Genomic DNA, 20,104 nt, shown 5'->3' with positions numbered 1-20,104 from the left:
CTTGAAAGACTTTTCAGAAGCAAAATGTTCCCAGTGATTATCTTAAGACCAAAATAAATAAGATCATTTAATATCATATTTTAATCCCAAATTGAAAACTACTAATAGCTATCATTTAGTGAGTGCTTACCATGTATCAGCGATAACTTGGAAACATTTCTATGTACTTCACATCAATTATTTATATTTTATCCTCACAGTTATCCTGTGAAGTAAGTTTATTAGGCTCCTTTTAAAAACAAGGAAGCCAAAATTCAGACAGTATATAAACAAACTGCCTAAGGTCACACATCTAGTTGGCAGGGCAACTGAAATTTGAATCCAGAAGCACCTAATCCAAAAGATCATATTTCAGCTACTGTAAAAAAAAAAAAAAAAAAAAAAAAAAGGAAAGACCTTAAACTTGTGATTCTGAAAGTACTGTACCTTCAAATAGCACACACTGTAGCTAATTTGTATATTTACAACAACCACCTTTTCCCTCAATCTATTGTCATTTTGGTATCAGGACTGTAGGTGTCTGCTTGGATTGACTATGGATTTCTACCACCTGGAACTGTGCTAAGAAACAGTGGGTCTCATTTCTCAAACATGAGGTGCTAGGAAGGCTGGAGCCAGGTTGGCAGAGCAGGTTGTCATCTTTTCTTCGTGCATATGGCTCTTTGGTGTAGGAAGCTACCACTAGTCCCTCAGTTTTTTTCTCCTCTACTCACAAACTGGAGTCCATATGATAGTGTGACTTTCTTGTTAACCTCCTTTCTGTGACTCTGAGATGATATAAAGAAGGAAAAAGCCAGAAAACTGGGAGCAGGGACAGCGTTGAGTTTTCCTTGGGAAACTTTCCTTGAGGCACCAAAACATTGTTTTGAAATCAGACTAGTGGGGAGGGGCATTTCTGAAAGGATGTCTCTCTTCTGACATAATTCTGTGAGGGCTAGGTAGGGGAGACAGGAAGAAGTTAGGTTCCAGACAATATTCAACCCCAGATACAGTGGGAGTTCATAAAGGGAAAGGGAGAAAGTATTCTCTATTCTGGATATGGAGTTCAACAAAGTGACATAATTAGGACCAGAAATTGTCCTATTGTGGCATTCCAAATGCATACTTGAGCTTCTGTCCTACTCATTATGAATCTTCATCCTTTCCTCTCCCTCTGCTCCCTCTCTCATCAGCAGGCTAAAGAGAGGATACATCTCTAGCTTAAGCTTGGGGCTTTTTGGCACGAAGCTTGATTGTCTCGGTTTCCTCTTGGCAGATTTAAATTGTTAGAGAAATGAAACTCGTTTGAAAACAGTAGGCCCTGGCAGGCACTCTCCCAGGCATTGCCCAGGACTCCAGGAACAGTTGTCAACTTGCATGGCATTTGTCTAGGTTGGGTTTGATCTTATTCTCAGATCCCATATGGTAAGAAATAATTCAATTTTAAAGTTTTGTGTGTTTTACGGTTGTAGGGATTGAGGTCAGAAGAGGGAGAGAGGTTGCTGCATATGGAGCTTACAAATTTTTTTATATTAAAAGTAAAACTTAGTGAAGATGGGAGATCAAGGAAAAAATTCTCTAATTTGCATTAACATGAGACAAAACTGAACAGGATTTTTTTTTTACTTTCTCTGAATATAAGTCTTTATTTGATTATGATGTCCTTAATTGTAAATGCTTCTACCATTATGGAAATATAATCCTGACAACTAATATGCATATATGGTAGTTTAGAGATTAAAAACACATTCATGCTCCTTAGTTAAAAAAAAATAGTATATAAATGAAGAAACAAAAGAAAATGATACCATTTCTAGTGGTTCTAACATAATACCCAGTGTTTATTTATAAGAGCATATGCTGCACTATATAATGAATCTAGTGGTAGGTAATAATATGCTTAGTGGTACTAGTAAGATATTTCCCAGCCTACTTACAAGTTTTTCTTTAGAATTATAATAGAAGAGAATAATAGTAAATAATTAGAGTAAAAATACCCTCCAAAATATGGGGGTAAGTTTGTAGATGCCATGCATAACTTTTATAACCATTTTCTAGTGAAACCAATACTGCTATTTGATTATGTAGTTTCAAATTTAATCTTCCTTCTTCTATCTTCATATAACTAAGTGGGAAGAGAAATGAACACTTAGAAGCTGGATTTGTGAACACAGAATGGATTTCAGAGCAACAAAATGTGTATGCAGCTCCAAAGAACATTTTAGGCATCATAAATAGCCAGTATTTAAAACCACTAAATCCCTTGTATACTGCCTCTGTTTAGTTTGCCATGCTACACCATTGTTCCTCTTCAACACACAGTTTCTTCCTCTTCTTTCAGAATGTCAAAGGGGCAAATACTAGATCCATTTCACAGACTCAATTTAATATAGACTAACATGCACAATGATAGATGCAAAAGTACCAATGTAAGCTTTCTGTATTTGATGGGTTTGGGAGTTAAAATAAGTTATCATCTGACACCTCAAACATGATTTTTGACCTGGATTTGTTCTTTACATATCCAGCCATCAGGTAGCCTGTTAATGGAAGCCAACGGAGAGTAGACTAAACTGGGGGTAGAGGACCAATCTGATTAAATCTAACAATTTGTACATCTGTGTCTGACTTTCATCACTTCCTGTGATTGTACATAAACTACCTGCTGTTGAATGAGGGATTAAGCCCATTCCAATAATTGATGCTTTTTAACTTTACAGATGTCAAAGGCATTTCTTCAAACCTGTTCATTTCCAGAGCAAGGCTTTTCCAGATGGGAATTAGAAAGCAAGATTTGATAAAATCTGCTTCTCTATTACTCAATACAAAGGAATATTACAGTAGCACTCCTGTTTCTGCTAATCCTTTCATTTCAGGTTTGATTTACCTTTTTTGCCTTGATCTAAAATCCATGTGGCTTTATAGGATTTATATTGCTATATTCAGGTTTTGAATGAATCACAGTGTATGTATTTTAATATGATTTCTCTGATTCCAAAGCCAGGATTAACCTGTTGTTTTTTATTAAAAAGATTTTATGTTTAGATTTTAGAGGAAGAGTGTTAAATTTCTCTAGTTATTTATAAATAGACAAAAGAAATTCTATTTGTTGGCTATATTGATGGAAGGAATGAAGGAAGCATAATTTTATAGAGAACTTAAAATAGTAATACTTAATATCAACTCTTAAATAAGAGTGAAAATTTCCTTAGCACCGAGCCTTTTATTCCTTATGTTGACATCTTGCAGGTTGAGACTACTGAAGCAGACCTCATTTGAATCTAGTAAAGAGAAATATTGGTGACTGGTTAGGTCTTAGAAATTAGATACTAGAAAACCAATTACTTTAGTGTTTAAAAATCAGGAGACATTCTACTCTCTTCTCTTGTGGTGCTTTTTAAATTTTTTTTTTTTTTTTTTGGCTCTGCTACAGTGCTTATGTTAGTAGGAAGATACAGTAGGAGTGCCTGATATTATTTTAAGGAACAATAGTATTGTAATAGCAAAACCTTAGAGATGCTTTGAATGTGACATGCTGCAATCTCATGATAAAAGTTTTAATGAATGAGTTGCTTTCTATGGATGAGCAAAGAAAATAGTTCTTGATGGAATCTACTCCTAGTGAAGATGCTATGAAGATTGTTGAAATGACAACAAAGGATTTAGAACATTTCATAAACTAAGTTGATATAGCAGCAGCAGAGGTTGAGAGAACTGACTCCAGTTTAGAAGAAGTTCTGCTTTGGGCACAATGCTGTCAAGCAGCCTCACATGCTCCAGAGAAACCATTCTTGAAAGGAAGAGTCAGTCAGTGCAGCAAACTTCAGTACTATTTCATTTTAAGAAATGGCCACAGCTCTCTTCAACAAATGGTGCTGGAAAACCTGGAAAACAAATGCAGAAGAATGAAACTGGGCCACTTTCTTACACCACACATAAAAATAAACTCAAAATAGATAAAGGGCCTACATGTGAGACCTGAAACCATAAAAATCCTAGATGAGAGCACAAAGAGTAATTTCTCTGACACTGGCCATAGTAACATCTTTCTAGATATGTCTCCTAAGGCAAGAAAAACAAAAGCAAAAAATAAATAAATAAACAAAAAACAAACTATTAGGACTACATCAAAATAAAAAGCTTTTGCACAGCAAAGGAAACAACAAGACTAAAAGGCAACTTCCTGAATGGGAGAAGATATTTGCAAATGATATAGCTGATAAAGGGTTAGCATCCAAAATTATATAAAGAACTTATACAACTAAACACCAAAAAATAAATAAATAAATAAATAAACAAACAAACAAACAAACCACAAAACCCAAAAACCATATAATTAATTTAAAAATGAGCAGAAGACATAGATATTTCTTCAAAGAAGACATAGAGATGGCCAACAGATATATGAAAAGATGCTCAACACCACTCATCATCAGGGAAATTCAAATCAAAACCACAGTATCACCTCATACCTGCCAGAATGGCTAAAATAAAAAACACAAGAAACAACAAGTGTTGTCAAGGATGCGGAGAAAAAGGAATCCTCTTGTACTGTGGGTGGGAATGCAAGCTGATACAGCCAATGTGGAAAATGGTATGGAGGTTCCTCAAAAAATTAAAAATAGAACTACCCTATGACCCATTAGTTACACTACTGGGTATTTACCCAAAGAAAACAAAAACACTATTTTGAAGGGATACATACAACCCTATGTTTACTGCAGCATTACTTAAAATTATTTACAATAGCCAAATTATGGAAATAGTGTAAGCATCCATTGATATATATATAGAGATAATAACTAGAGTGTACATGTGTACACACACACACACACACACACTGGAATATTATTCAGCCATAAAAAAGAAGGAAAGACATCTTGTCTTTTGCAACAACATGGATGGATCTAGAAAATATAAATGCTAAGAAAAATCAGAGAAGATAAATACCATATGATTTAACTCACATGTGGAATTTAAGAAACAAAATAAACCAACAAAGGGGAAAAAAGAGGCCACCCAAAAACCAGACTTTTAACTATAGAGATGGTTAAACAGAGGGAGCTGGGTGGAGGATGGATCAAATAGGTGAAGGGGATTGAGAGTGCACTTATCTTGAACATATATAGAATATAGAATTGTTGAATCACTGAAACGAATATAATACTGTATGTTAACTACACTGGAATTAAAGTTTTTAAAAAATTGCCAAAGCTACCTCATCCTTCAGGAACCACCACCCTGACCAGTCAGCAGCCATCAACATCAAGCCAAGACCCTCCACTAGCAAAAAGATTATGATTTGCTGAAAGCTCAGATCATGATTAGCATTTTTTAGAAATAAAGTATTTTTAAATTAAGTTATGGACATAGTTTTTAGACAGTGCTATTGCATACCTAACCGACTATAGCATACTGTAAATATAACTTTTCTATGCACCAGAAATCAAAAACTTCATTTGACTTGCTTTATTACAATATTCTCCTTATCACAGAGGTCTGGCACCAAACTTGCAAAATCTCCAAGGTATGCCTATACTAGGAAAGATGACTTTCTTTTGCTTATATCTGGTGACTTCATTCAGATCACTTTCTGTGGTCCTTTTACCCAGTTTCTTACAAAGAAATCAAGCATTACTCTCTATCCTTAGTGAAATAAGATTTTAATTTTAAGCATTTCAGTGTATCTGAAAAATAAAAATGAATCTGATGTGAAAAATTGTGATCCATAATTTTCTAGGGATGCACTGTCCATATACTCGTTTGTATTTTCAACTGGATTCTGAACTCCTCAAAAAAAAAAAAAAAAAAGCTTCTTATTGACTATTCTTGTATAATCTACTCAACTCCCCCTTCCCCATGCCCTCATCACATTCTATATTGATAGCAGTGATGTGCACATAGTAGATGTTTAATAAATATGTGTTGTGTGAATAAATTGCTTTCCATCACCGAAGCTTTTTGGGGGATTATTTTTTAAACAATAAAAGGGCTTATAAAGAATATAATAAACATAGTTCACAGCTGGGGTTGAATGTAAATCAAGCATCTATCTCCAGGTCTCTGATTGTGACCTCCAAACAGTGCTTGACTACAAAGCAAACAGGTATATCATCAGTACATCTTCCTCTGTCGAAGGGACTCAAAAGGTGTAATGAAAAAGAAGAGATGATGTTGGAATTTGCTTTCTGGCTGCATGCTTTGCCTTTCAAGCACTAACTGAGCTGCAGCATAAGGTGTGAAATTTGGACAAATGTTCCAAATCCTAGAAAACAAGTATTTTATTTAACTCTATCCTGCTTAAGAAATCTGTTTCAGCACTGTAGGTTTCCAGGAGAGATTGGTGACTAAGGAGTGGTCAGTTTGAATGGGATAATATTTGACAATGAAAGCTAAAATAAATGCTGGCACAATGGAACAGCTTTGATAATGATGCTCACAATGATGTATCAGTAGTTTCAGACACAAAGGAAGAATAAGAGTAAATTCTTAGCCAGTTTATTGTTTAAAATCATAATGGCCCCAATGTTAAACACTGGATATCTGCATTACTCCAATTTTCCAGGTTCCCTGGGTAAATTTGAAATTTTCAAGGATTGGCAAAGAGGCAGCCCAGTCAGATAGTGTAGAGGGGAGAGCAAGGGAGAAAATGTTTGAAATGTTAAATATCTGATGAATATTTAACATTTCAGTTGTGAAAGATGTTTCTTGTTCAATGAGTAAAGACAGTTTAGGAAAACGAGATAGTCGAGGATAAAGTATTCTTTTATTATAGTATTTTCTATTTCCATCATTGATAAAGTAATGCAGAAACAGATTGAATTATTAGAACCACAAACTCTCCTTATTGATTTAATATAAAATACATAATTTGTCCTTCTGCCTGAGAGTTCTGTTCCTCTGAAAAATAATGTCTTTAAATTATTGGATTAGATGTAGCTTCTAGTTGCTTGTATTCAGTCTTGAGCTGAGCTAATATTAATAACTGGATTCTTAAAAGCCACTTTTTAAGGAGATTCTTTTTTCTTTTTTGCTATTTGGAATTTCTTTCCTTCACTTAACCAAAATTCTTTATTCTGTAATTAATTCATTTTGTGTGATTCTATGTAGAAGTAGAAATAGCTCTATATTGAACCCTTACTTATATGACAGTGTGTTGAATGCTTTATATTAATGCACTTAATCTCCATAATAGTGCTATCAGGAATGTTACTAACTCTCCCCGTTTTACAGATGAGGAAACTAAGGCAGAGAGAAGCAACCTACCTAGGATCACACAGCTTATAGCTATGCAGCCAGGCTTCATCTTCCAGAGGCCATCCTTTTAACCAATAAGCAACACTCTATTCTTTAAGAGAGAGGACATCTTGTTCATCATTGTATTTCACACATTGGTCCCAGTGCCTAGTACTTGGTAGGCGTTTATAAAACGTTTCTAAAACTCAACACTTTTGAGCTCTAGAATGTTACTTCCTTCATTTCTTTTTTTTTTTAATAAAGATTGTATTTATTTATTCATAGAGACCGAGAGAGAGAGAGAGAGAGAGAGAGAGAGAAAGGCAGAGACACAGGCAGAGGGAGAAGCAGGCAACATACAGAGAGCCTGTCGTGGGACTTGATCCAGGGTCTCCAGGATCACGCCCTGGGCTGCAGGCGGCGCTAAACCGCTGCCACCGGGGCTGCCCTACTTCCTTCATTTCTTCTCAGTTCTCATCTCTGCAGCCAGATACATCTTGTTCCTTCTAAGAGCACCTCATTAATTTCTTCCATTCTGACCTTTAATTGATACCAGCTTAAAGAACAGTTTTGAACTTTTGATTTCATCCCCTTGTTCAGAATTCTACTATGGATCCTCATTACTTCTGAACTGTTGTGTCTGGCTTTCAAGGCTCTCTATTCTTTGCCCTAGTTTATCTTAACTCTTGTTCACCACAGCCTTGTACACGCATTCAGTATGCCTAACCGTCCCACTCAGTCTTGTCGGAGGATGCCCTATGATTTCACATTTACCTTCACCCATAGACTACCAAATGCTTTTCCATTGTTGTGTGCTTCTGACATTTTCAGACCCCCATCTAATAATCTCCACTATGATTAAGGCTATTGATTCTTCAAGCTTCAAATCCTGTGTTAACACTTTAGTAACATGTTATCCACTGATTTCACTTGACTATATTTCCTCCCTCTTTTGAACCTCTAACAGTACTTTACCACATTCTACTTGATATTAAATGCTTTTATCTTTTCCTTCTAATTAGGTAATAAACTTCTTGAGACCAGGGATTTTATCTTATTCATTAAGAACTGACAATGAAACAAAATCCATGTGTGTAACTGTGAGACTATCACCAAATATCTGTTTTTTTTCTTTCTTGAGGTCTGTTTTGAGAAATTTGCTATCACAAACTCATTATACTTCATAGCAGGAAGAAACTCCTGCAATTAATTCAGTACCTGCCTTATTTAATAACAAAAAAACTAAGATGTGGTGAAATTTCATGCTCAATCCTGAGCCCTACTCACTATACAGTGTTACCTCACTACATTTTTTAAAAGATAAAAAGATAGTATAACAACAAATTAAGGGACTTTAAAAGCTTCCAGATGGCATTGTGCTATCCTCTAATAGGCCCTGTAATGATTCGCCCAGCAGGAAGAGACTCTAAAGGGTGGTAGGGGTTTTAAGGTCTTAATGTTGGAACTATGGTTGAATCTTCAATCAAACTCTGACCAAGAGTTTTTATAGAGATTGGCTATAAAAAAAAAAAAAATCAGTTCGTTATGTTGAATCTTAGTACTTTAACTTCTCTTGACATCTGTTATATTAGTTGATACCCTCTCCCCCCAAAAAACAAAACAAAACAAAGACCCAAAACAAAACAAAAATTGTCAGGGATCTTGGATAGGTACTGTTTCCCATTTTATGGGTAGAGAATCTCAAAGGAAGTGACTGTCAATATTAGGATTGTGACCTTAGCCAGGATATGAGCCAGGAAGGATCCTGCTCTCAGATGGTAGATACCAGGGCAACCTCCTTCCTCAAGAGAGGGTAACTCTAACTTCTTAATGTGATATTATGATATCCTAAGTATAATTTCATTAGCAATGGAGACTGCAAGTGACAGGTGCTAAGTCTGAAGTCAATACTGCAGAACCAGCCACCACTGCCAACGAGCTGTGGCTTGGTTCAGCTTGGTTTCCCCATGTACTTTCAGGTGATGGAGATGTCATGCCTCAACATGTCCAGTTACGCTACTAATGGCAATCTGTTGTACCTTCCAAAATGAGGCAATGATGCCCATAGGAGCAAGCACTTACAGATACTGAAAGAGTAGAACAATTTGGGAAATTGTGATAATGACATGGAATGACATTGAGAACTGCTTCTCCTGAAAGATTCAGCCACATGATTGTGTAAGGTGTTGTGCAAAATGCTTGTCCATGTTTGTAGAGGAAAGAAAGGATTGGGGCAGAGGGAGCAATATGATGAAATGTGTTTCTATACTTTGATGTATACTTCAAAATATGTTTCAGTGCAAAGAGCACTTCAGGTTAAAATCCAACTCTCACACTGGTATTCAAGGTGCCCCCACAATCTGGTCTACCTATCTTGCCACTTCTGTCACTTGTTCCCTTCACATCCCACCAGTCGACACCGGCCGCTTGCTGTGCTCTCAACATGCTGACTCAGCAAAATTCAAATAAACATTTGTTTAATGTCCACCATATGCTTGGAATTTTACTAGAAACTAAAGAAAGTAGGAGAAGTCATTGCTTCTATCTTTAAGTAACTAGAAATCTAGTGGGAAAGACAAGCAAGTACATAAATGAATCTGATACAAAGCAGAATCAGCAGTGGGAAGGGCAAAATGTAGAAAGGTAAATTGGGGCTATTAAAGGACATTAAAGATTTGTGAATAAAACAGAGAAACAGATACTAAAATTAGGGAAGCCATACTTTAAGTAAGCTATAATAGCAGTTCATGTGGGATTTGATAAGGGCCACAAAGGTAATCACTGGCAGTAGAAGTGAGATTGGAAGGGATGAAGTCCAACAACATTGCAAAAATGCTGTTTTAGTACAGTGGTTAAGCATGTGAATTCCAGAGTTAGACATAGTTTGTACTCTGTCTCTGCCATTTATTAGCTTTGTCACCTTAATTGAATTAATAAACTGGTCTATGTATCGGTATCCTCAATGAAATTACCTTGGCATCCAATTACAAGTGTCTTTTGAGTTCATAAGAAATAATCCTTATAGAATAGCTGGCACAGAGTAAGCATTCAGTAAATGTTAACTGACATTATTATTATTATTATGGATGGGTTTTAAGGAAGGTGGCTGAAGAATGTGATCAGAATATCCTCTTCCCAACTTTTTTTGAAGAATTTCTTTCTGCTTTCCTCTTTGCCTTGTTAGAATCTGCCCATCTCAGTCGCATTTCCACTATGAAGAATCCCTTGAATGGTCCTGTGCGCAGTGATCTTTCCTGTGAGTTCCTAAAATATAATATGCCCCCACTAAGCTATTAAGTATTTTGCTCCCTTCCTTATTTCAATTAATTTACAAATTCTGTAATATTTCTTGTATTACTCTGTATTCTCCACTGTACGGGCATCAGCTTGCACATTTGCCCATGATAAAAATGTATTGATTGTTTAATATTGCTAAATATGTCAATTCTTATTTACCAGAACTCAGGGAAACTGTAACACAGGTTAACCTTAGAAAGTAATTTCATTTTGGCTCAAAACTTGGTTCCAGAGCCCACTTCTCGATCATCTCCCTAGAGTCTTTAAAAGGACAATGAATTAAGTTAAAACTATTCCTGCACCGAGTGGTGATAAAGCCTGGGCACCAGTGGAAAAGCAGATGAGCTCTAACCTGGGGCTGAGCAGGTACCAGGGCTCCAGCTGGCTAAGGAACAAAGCAGGAAGCAGTTGATTCTAGGGACCATTCTACAATCACCCACGATGAACATCTGAATTCAATTCTAACTTTTTAGGATAAAGATACTCTTTTCAATAGTAGCTAATATTTATTTCACAACTTACTGTATTCTAAAAGAGGCTTACAATTAATTTGTCTGGAATGGGAGGCAATCGTAAGGAATCTCTATTTTTTTTTTAAAGATTTTATTTATTTATCCACGACAGAGAGAGAGAGAGAGAGAGAGAGAGAGAGGCAGAGACACAGGCAGAGGGAGAAGCAGGTCCATGCAGGGAGCCCAACGTGGGACTCGATCCTGAGTCTCCAGGATCACGCCCTGGGCCGAAGGCCAACATAAATATTTTTTGAAAGCCTGCAAGCTAATCCCTAATTTAAAAGGAAACAATGAAAGAAGTAAATTTACAAGTTAGTTTCTAACTTGGCTCCTTAGTTTCTCTTTCTTCAGTCTCATTGTTAGTGTATAGAGATGCCACTGATTTCTGGGCATTGATTTTGTATCCTGCCACGCTACCAAATTGCTGTATGAGTTCTAGAAATCTTGGGGTGGAGTCTTTTGGGTTTTCTATGTACAGTATCATGTCATCTGCAAAGAGGAGAGTTTGACTTCTTCTTTGCCAATTTGAATGCCTTTTATTTATTTCTTTTTGTTGCCTGATTGCTGAGGCTAGGACGTCCAGTACTATGTTGAATAGCGGTGGTGAGAGTGGACATCCTTGCCATGTTCCCGATCTTAGGGGAAAGGTTCCCAGTGTTTCCCATTGAGAATGATATTCGCTGTGGGCTTTTTGTAGATGGCTTTTAAGATGCTGAGGAATGTTCCCTCTATCCCTACACTCTGAAGAGTTTGATCAGGAATGGATGCTGTATTTTGTCAAATGCTTTCTCTGCATCTATTGAGAGGACCATATGGTTCTTGTTTTATTTCTCTTGTTGATATGATCAGTCACATTGATTGCTTTATGGGTGTTGAACCAGCCTTGCATCCTGGGATAAATCCCACTTGGTCATGGTGAATAATCTTCTTAATGTACTGTTGGATCCTATTGGATGGTATCTTGGTGAGAATTTTTGCATCCATGTTCATCAGGGACATTGGTCTATAATTCTCCTTTATGGTGGGGTCTTTGTGTCTGGTTTTGGAATTAAGGTGATGCTGGCCTCATAGAATGAGTTTGGAAGTACTCCATCCCTTTCTGTCTTTCGGAACAGCTTTAGTAGAATAGGTATGGTTTCTTCTTTAAACATTTGATGGAATTCCCCTGATAAGCCATCTGGCCCTGGACTTTTGTGTCTTGGGAGGTTTTGGATGACTGCTTCAATTTCCTCCCTAGTTATTGGCCTGTTCAGGTTTTCTATTTCTTCCTGTTCCAGTTTTGGTAGTTTGTGATTTTTCAGAAATGCGTCCATTTCTTCTAGATTGCCTAATTTATTGGCATATCGCTGCTCATAATAAGTTTTGAAAATCGTTTGTATTTCCTTAGTATTGGTTGTGATCTCTCCTTTTTCATTTGTGATTTCATTAATTAGAGTCTTTTCTCTTTTGTTTTTAATAAGGCTGGCAAATGGTTTATCTATCTTATTAATTCTTTCAAAGAATCAACTCCTGGTTTTGTTGTTCTGTTCCACAGTTCTTCTGGTCTCTATTTCATTGAGTTCTGCTGGAATCTTTATTAACTCTCTTCTTCTGCTAGATGTAGGATCTATTTGCTGTTTTTTCTCCAGCTCCTTTAGGTGTAAGGTTAGCTTTTGTATTTGAGTTATTTCCAGTTTTTTGATGGATGCTTGTATTGCAAGTCCTCTCAGGACTGCTTTTGCTGTATTCCAAAGATTTTGAATGGTTGTATCTTCATTCTTATTAGTTTCCATGAATCTTTTTAATTCTTCTCTAATTTCCTGGTTGACCCTTTCATCTTTTAGCAGGATGCTCTTTAACCTCCACATGTTTGAATTTCTTCCAAACTTCTTCTTGTGATTTAGTTCTAGTTTCAAAGCATTATGGTCTGAAAATATGCAGGGGATAATCCCAATCTTTTGGTATTGGTTAATACCTGATTTGTGACCCAGTATGTGGTCTATTCTGGAGAAAGTTTCGTGTGCACTTGAGAAGAATGTGTATTCAGTTGCATTTGGATGTAAAGTTCTGTAAATATCTGTGAAATCCACTGGTCCAGTGTATCATTTAAAGCTCTTGTTTCTTTGGAGATGTTGTGCTTAGAAAATCTGTCAATTACAGAAAGCGCTTTGTTCATGTCTCCCAGTATAAGTGTATTATTATCTACGTATGTCTTAACTTTGGTTATTAATTGATTGATATAACTTGGCAGCTCCCACATTAGGGGCATAAATATCCATGATTGTTAGGTCCTCTTGTTGGATAGATTCTTTTATTTTTTTTATTTTTATTTTTTTGATAGATCCTTTGGTATGATATAGTGTCCCTCTTCATCTCTTACTACAGTCTTTGGGATAAACTTTGATTTATCTGATATGAGGATGGCTACCCCTGCTTTCTTTGTGGACCATTTGAATGGTAAATGGTTCTCCAACCTTTTATTTTCAGGCTGTAGGTGTCCTTAGGTCGAAATGAGTCTCTTGTAGACAGCAAATAGATGGGTCCTACTTTTTTATCCCGTCTGAAACCCTGCACCTTTTGATGGGATCGTTAAGTGCATTCATGTTCAGAGTTACTATTGAAAGGTATGAATTTAGTCATCATAATACCTACTCAGTCCCTGTTTTTGTGGATTGTTTCCTTGGACTTCCTCTTTCTTTTACAGAGTCACCCTTAATATGTATTTGTCTTTCTTTGTCTGACTTACTTCACTTAGGAAATGCCCTCAAAGCCCATTATGTTTTTGCTTATATCAGGAAATCCTGTTTATTTTTGATGTTCACATAATTCATATAAAGACATTTTTATTTTTGTTTAATGTATACAGATATGTTGTTTTTATATTTTAGCAAGATTTTTTTGAAATGAGCTACTGAATAGAAATATTTCATTTGGATAGCCAATATAGTAAAATCAAATTGTATCTCACGTACACATTTTGAAGAAATTGTATACTTTTAACTACTTTTAGTGTCCTCCTTTATTCTCAGAAATATCCTGGTTTGGGGTTTTTATGTGGTCATACTCCCTAGAAATTTTGTGTGTGAGGAACTTGAACTCAACACAATACCCAAACCTAGGGAGTGACAAAGGAAAGCGGGCTTCAGGCAAATCAAATGATTCTGGAACCTATTCTGAGCCTTTCACTGTAATAGAATGAGTACTATACCTGCTTGGGTGCAAATTAAAAGCACTCTATCAATAAAAAGGTTTAATATTGAGAGCCCAGGACTCATGTGGCAAGAAACGGACATAGTGTAGAAGCAGGAATACAGGGCCTACTTTTCTTTCTCCCTCCACTAGCTCCCATCCCCCATATGCTGCACCAAGAAATGGCCCTCATTGGCAGTGGTATCTTATCTCTCTGTCATGGAAGGAGTGGCCTCTCCTTGTGGGCTGAATTCTTTCTTTCTCCGAACATTCTTTGGTCTTTTATGTAGAGAATACTACCGGGACTGACTCATGCCTTCTCTGGATGACATTTGACATGTGACCAGATAGGTTAGCACTACCAGCTGTGGTGTTTATCTTCAAATAGAAATCCCCTTCCCCAACATGCATAAAGTAGAGTGGTGAAATGAAATGATGCTTAATAACTGGGAAAAAATGCTTTACATGAATCTTAAAGATTCAATAAGAAATCTTGGAAAACAAAGCCATTACTATCAAACTGCTCTTTAAAAATTGTTCATATTTCCCAAAGTAGAACATTACCACTGCTATACTCACATGGCTATTAATTCATCTTGAGTGTTCTGAGATCTAGATTTAGTAGAGTTTGTACCTAAAATATTTTGAAAATCGCTCATATGCCCCAGAAAAGCCCGCATGGATCAAGTGAACAGGGCCTTCTTCTTAAGGTGTGCATTTGAGTATGATGCCAAGTATTTGTTTCATGTGAGTGATGTCATGGTCCCTAACGGCTTTATTTCACATCCTGCTGTCATTAATAGGAAGCATTTACTTATTCATTATAAGGACCCTTAAAGGGACAGAATGTTTGGGGAAGAAAAAAAAAAGTCATTTTTTAGTAATAGACCTCAAACTAGGCTCCTTTTGCTTATTTTGTAAAATAATCTGAAATAGTATAACTCTATAATCCTTGAAAAGCTATTTTTCATTATTCTCCCCCCTAGTAGTTTATAAATATTTCTTCTTTATACCCAATCTGAAATCAATTAGCAGGTATGTTCACTTCTTCACAAGTTAACTCACTTGTAAAAACAGATGTTTCTATGGGGATCGTGTTTTCATGCTTTCTTGGTGCAGCTCTGGCAAGGCCCTTTCCAGCTAGTTATATGTGACACTTTAATCTTAACAGAGATGATGTGACTGAATATTCACAAACCAAAGTTTAAGCAATTAAGGGAACATTGATTTCCATAAGTAAACACTGAAAATCTGGATGTTGTGGCTCAGTTAAGTGTCTGCCTTTGGCTCAGGTCATCAGGATATCCTGTATATTTTTGATGTTCACATAATTCAATATGATCCCAGGGTCATGATCCCAGGGTTCTGGAATCGAGCCCCTCACTCCCTGCTCATTGGGGGAGTTTGCTCTCCCCTCCCTCTGTCCCCTCCCCTTCTCCCCTCCCCCTGCTCATGCTCTCTCTCCCTCTCTCTATCTCAAATAAATAAATAAAATCTTCAAAAAAAAAAAAAAAAAGAAAGAAAGAAAGAAAGAAAGAAAGAAAAGAAAAGAAAACTTGGATATTTATACCAAGTGTCAGAATTTTGTCTGAGCAAGGTAGAAATGACTTAAATTTAAGCCTATCTTCACTTCCTTATTTGCCTTTAAAAGAGAAAGAGAACTGTACTAGCTGCTAGGGCTGCCATAACAAAGTACCACAGACTGTAGCTTAAACAACACAAATTTATTTTCTCACAATTCTGGAGGCTGGAGAAGATCACAGCAGCACTGGTTTGTTCTAAAGCTTCTTGGCTTGTGGTTGGCCATCTACTCCCTGTGTCTTCACATTGTCTTACTTCTGTGTACCCATGTTCTAATCTTCTTATAAGGATTAGGGCTTAGTCATCTTGATTAGAGCCAACTCTCATTTTAGCTTAATTACCTCCTTAAAGACCCTATGCCTAAATAGAGTCACTTTCTAAGATACTGTAGGTTAGAACATCAAAATACAATTTTGGGGGGGACATAATTCAGTTCATAACAGGAACCATGCCTATTACTTTTATTTTTCAATGACAGTACTTTAAAAATGACATTGTTTCTCCTTCTTGCACTGTAAAAGTAATGGGATATGTTCAAGACCACAGGACATCTACATAGGTAAGTATAAATCTTGTTGGCATTTTAATTTTCTCACTGGAAATCTTGTTTCCATGTGCAAGTACTGAAGGTTCTGGGAGATTTTTTTCATTATTGCTCTCCTTATGAAAGCAGCTGTTCAATGAACACGGCATATTTTGTTACCTCATCAAGAAGCAGAGGAAGATTATGTTGTGATCAGGTTTTGTATGGCTATAGTCAATGCTTTTCTGATTGTCTGAGCCCCAGTGATTGATTTAATAGGTCTACTCCAGGGCAGTTACTCATCCCTGATATTTGTCCAACTCAAAGCTCCATGTTATTTATGTAAACGATGCTTTATATGCCTTCCATGAAGATAAATCCAAGTTGACAGAACTGTTTAAGAGATGAGTGTGCCAACCAATTGGGATTATGATCACAGAATTTATCTATATCAACTTTCATATTACTTCACTGGCAAATTGGGAGCTTTGGAGGATAAGAGGATAAGATATGATTGGTAGAATCTATTTTCTACTCTGAAGGTAGTATTTTGACATTTCAGAGGACTGTGCATCTAGGAAGACTTCTGAACACAAACAAAGAAAAACAGGCTTGGGAACAGATTATTTGTCTTTGAAAAATGAAAACACCTCTAAACCATGGGGAAAATAAACCAAAGTCATTTAGACATACATACCCAGCATTTGGAAAATGTTCTTATATGTAATGAGTTATGCATTTTTAGCTTTGGCCAGGGATTTTTTTTCTCTTACATGGTAGAATATGAGCCTTATGTATTCTCTATACATGTGGTTGTTAGAAGATCAAAAGGTTAACATATGATTTCTGCTTTGAAGATGATGGAGTGAGGCCTATGAATTGTACCCTTTTATAAGAAATCATCCAAAAGCCCAGAAAGAATGAAGAAAAATTAATGCACACTTGGTCTCTGATAGGACTGAGAGATACATGAAATCTCAAAACAATAACAACAAAGTAGGAAAAAGTTAACAGCCAAAATCAATAAAAGGCCAACTGGAACAGATGAACATGTAAAATGAGGACTTGCATAGTGACAGAGCTCAACAAGCTCAGCATAATCTCTCAAATAAGTATGTTCCACTGAAATATAAAATAATAGCTATCTTATTTGTAACAATGGGAATAGGGAATAACTCTGGATGCCTGGAAGTCAGGGTTGATTGAGGAGTCACATGAATAATCCATGACTGCAGAAAGTAACTCTGGTTGTAGGAACGAGGAGGAGGACACTTTATATTGTTAACAGTGCTGCAGTTTGTTAGCAGGGAAGATGTAAAAGCTAAAATAGCTTACACAGGCAACTCTGTCACAAGCAGAACTGCTGGTAGCCTACAACACAGCTTTAACCATTCTTCCACCAAAACCTTCCTCAGAGGGCTAATAGGAAGGGTGCTTTGAAAGGAGACTGATAATGATAACAGGAACCACCACAGACTCCAAACAAAGCTGTTAAGAAGAGGAAGAGGAGGTAAAGAAACAGGAAAAACAAATAACAGGTGAAGAACACTTACCAAAAAAAATATACCATGGAGGAGGTAAAAATTATACCCACATAGGTCATCAAGAATTAGTAAAACAAAACAAAACAGCTTAATGAGGAAATCATAACTGATAAATAAAAGGACATAGTAGAGATATAAGAGCTCAGAAAAAATGCTCCTCCAGATATACTCCATACCTTTTCCACCCTCCTCTGTATCCCAGGAAGCTGGGATACCTCGGAACTAATTCAAAAGGTTCGCTTTTCTAGCTTCTTGTTGGGCTTGGGCAGCTAAGAGTATTAGCAGAAGAAGAGAGGGAAAGAAGAGAGTAGGTAAAGGTACTTATTCCTTTGGCTCTCCCCATGGGACCATGCTAGCTGGCTCCCCTGACTAAGTAAGGAGCTCCTTTAAGATGGCACTCTCTGGGTTCCAGTTACTACTCCTTCTCTTTGTGCCTTTGAGCTATCGTAGTTACAGTGGCCCAAGTGGGTTACTGCACTAACCCTAGAGGCTTTCCTACATTCTGCCTTCACCTTCAGAATAATCTCTAGTAATTGTCTTCAATTTGACTGTGCCATCTCTTTTATGCAAAAATTCTAACTGATAAGATGATGAAACTGGCAAAGCTGATCAATGAAGTAGAAGGAGAAAAAAATTAAATACTATAGAAATGAGCCAGATTGGAAGCAGCACAAAGGAAAATTGTGTCTTTTGAACAGAAGCTTAATTAAGGGTAGGAACTAGAAAAGATGCAAAATGAAATTAAGATAGTTTGAAAAGGCAAGAGCGAAAATAATGGATATGGAAGATAGACAAATCAGTAATGGACGAAGAGAACCAAAATAATGTAACCAAACAAATATTTAAAGATATAATTCAATATAACTTACCAAAAATAAAACACTTGAATCTACAGATGGGTTGCATATGGCATATCTAAAGAGAAAAAATAACACAGAATGATCAAAACAAAAACTCATCCTAGTAAAATTTCATAGTTTCAATATATACTTATATATAATCTGCATCCAGATAGAAAGATCAAGACACGCAGGGAAAAAAAAATGTAGGATAGCCTCAGATTTCTCTCTGTCAATACTCAAAACTAACTGTGGAACAATCAATGCCAATTAAGTCCCTGGAAAAAGACTGATTAGAATGTAAATGTTAAAAACCTGGACAAATAGAAATTACATACCCAACAAAAGTTGAGATGAGGGAGACAGCAGTAAGAGGTGGAATAAATATGCTGACCTCTTTTTCTCACAATGGATAGAGATATTATTAATAGGGATATAAGGATATCTGGATATAAAGGTGGGCTGATTTTGATACTAAGAGGAAACAGATGGCATATTCAAAAAGGGTGATTGAAGAGAGTTTAATGAAGGTCTGTTTATAAAGGCCTGAGAAGAACAAAAGAGATCAATAAGGGAAGACATTAATTACCATTCCTGAGTCTGAAGGAGAAAACCATTACTGGAATGTGAAGAAAAAAGTAGTAATGGGGGCAGCCTGGGTGGCTCAGCGGTTAGAGCACCTGCCTTCGGCCCAGGGCATGGTCCTGGGGTCCCAAGATCGAGTCCCACATCAGGCTTCCGGTATGGAGCCTGCTTCTCCCTCTGCCTGTGTCTCTGCCTCTCTCTCTCTCTCTATGTCTTTCGTGAACAAATAAATAAAATTTTTAAAAAAGTAGTAATGGGACAATGTCTGCTAGACAAGAACTGTAGCCATAGATAGAGGAAATCAATCAAATTTAAAAATTGTGGATAAGGAAGGGGTGCTGAGGACTAAGGTAACTTCTTCAACTTTTCTCTTTCTACTTGGTTTCATTGACTCATCCTAACTAGAAACTAGAAAGGGCAAGAGAATTCATAGAGGTCAGCCTTCTATGAAATAGAGCAGGGCATCATAGCCACACCCAAACATACACTTATTCTATGATCTCTTTCCCTCTACGACCCTCAGCTGGATGAGTGCTTTATCTGGTAAGATGACCCAAACCTTTTTGACTATAGGATCTGAGTTATTAAGTTACTATCGTTTTGGCTAGTACTTTTAAACAAGGGAATACTAAGATGTGTCTTAGTTAAACTCCTGGATTCCAGACATAGTCTTTTCTGTGCAAGTATATGACAACAACACAAGTTTCTTTCTAGGAAATGGCATCAATTATCCTGATGGTTTACTAGTTCAGAAGCATGAGGAACCAAAAATGGCCAGAGGCAGTCACAGGTTCCAATTTAATAGATTGATAAAAGTATTCCTCTTTAGAATACTAGGAC

The 20,104-nt window shown here is 36.6% G+C and overlaps 1 long non-coding RNA gene across 1 annotated transcript in view; it reads left to right on the top strand.

Moving 5' to 3' along the window:
* Nucleotides 1–10,398: 10,398 nt before the first annotated feature.
* The window catches only part of LOC119877803, a 51,323-nt gene continuing 41,617 nt past the window's right edge, over nucleotides 10,399–20,104 (top strand). The window contains exon 1 of the long non-coding RNA XR_005382925.1: nucleotides 10,399–10,471. This is a non-coding gene — a long non-coding RNA (uncharacterized LOC119877803). The remainder of the gene's footprint in view (nucleotides 10,472–20,104) is intronic.

This window comes from Canis lupus, chromosome 32, assembly GCF_011100685.1.
Source record: "Canis lupus familiaris isolate Mischka breed German Shepherd chromosome 32, alternate assembly UU_Cfam_GSD_1.0, whole genome shotgun sequence".
NCBI lineage: Eukaryota > Metazoa > Chordata > Mammalia > Carnivora > Canidae > Canis > Canis lupus.
This window is presented reverse-complemented; position numbering and strand designations above follow the sequence as displayed.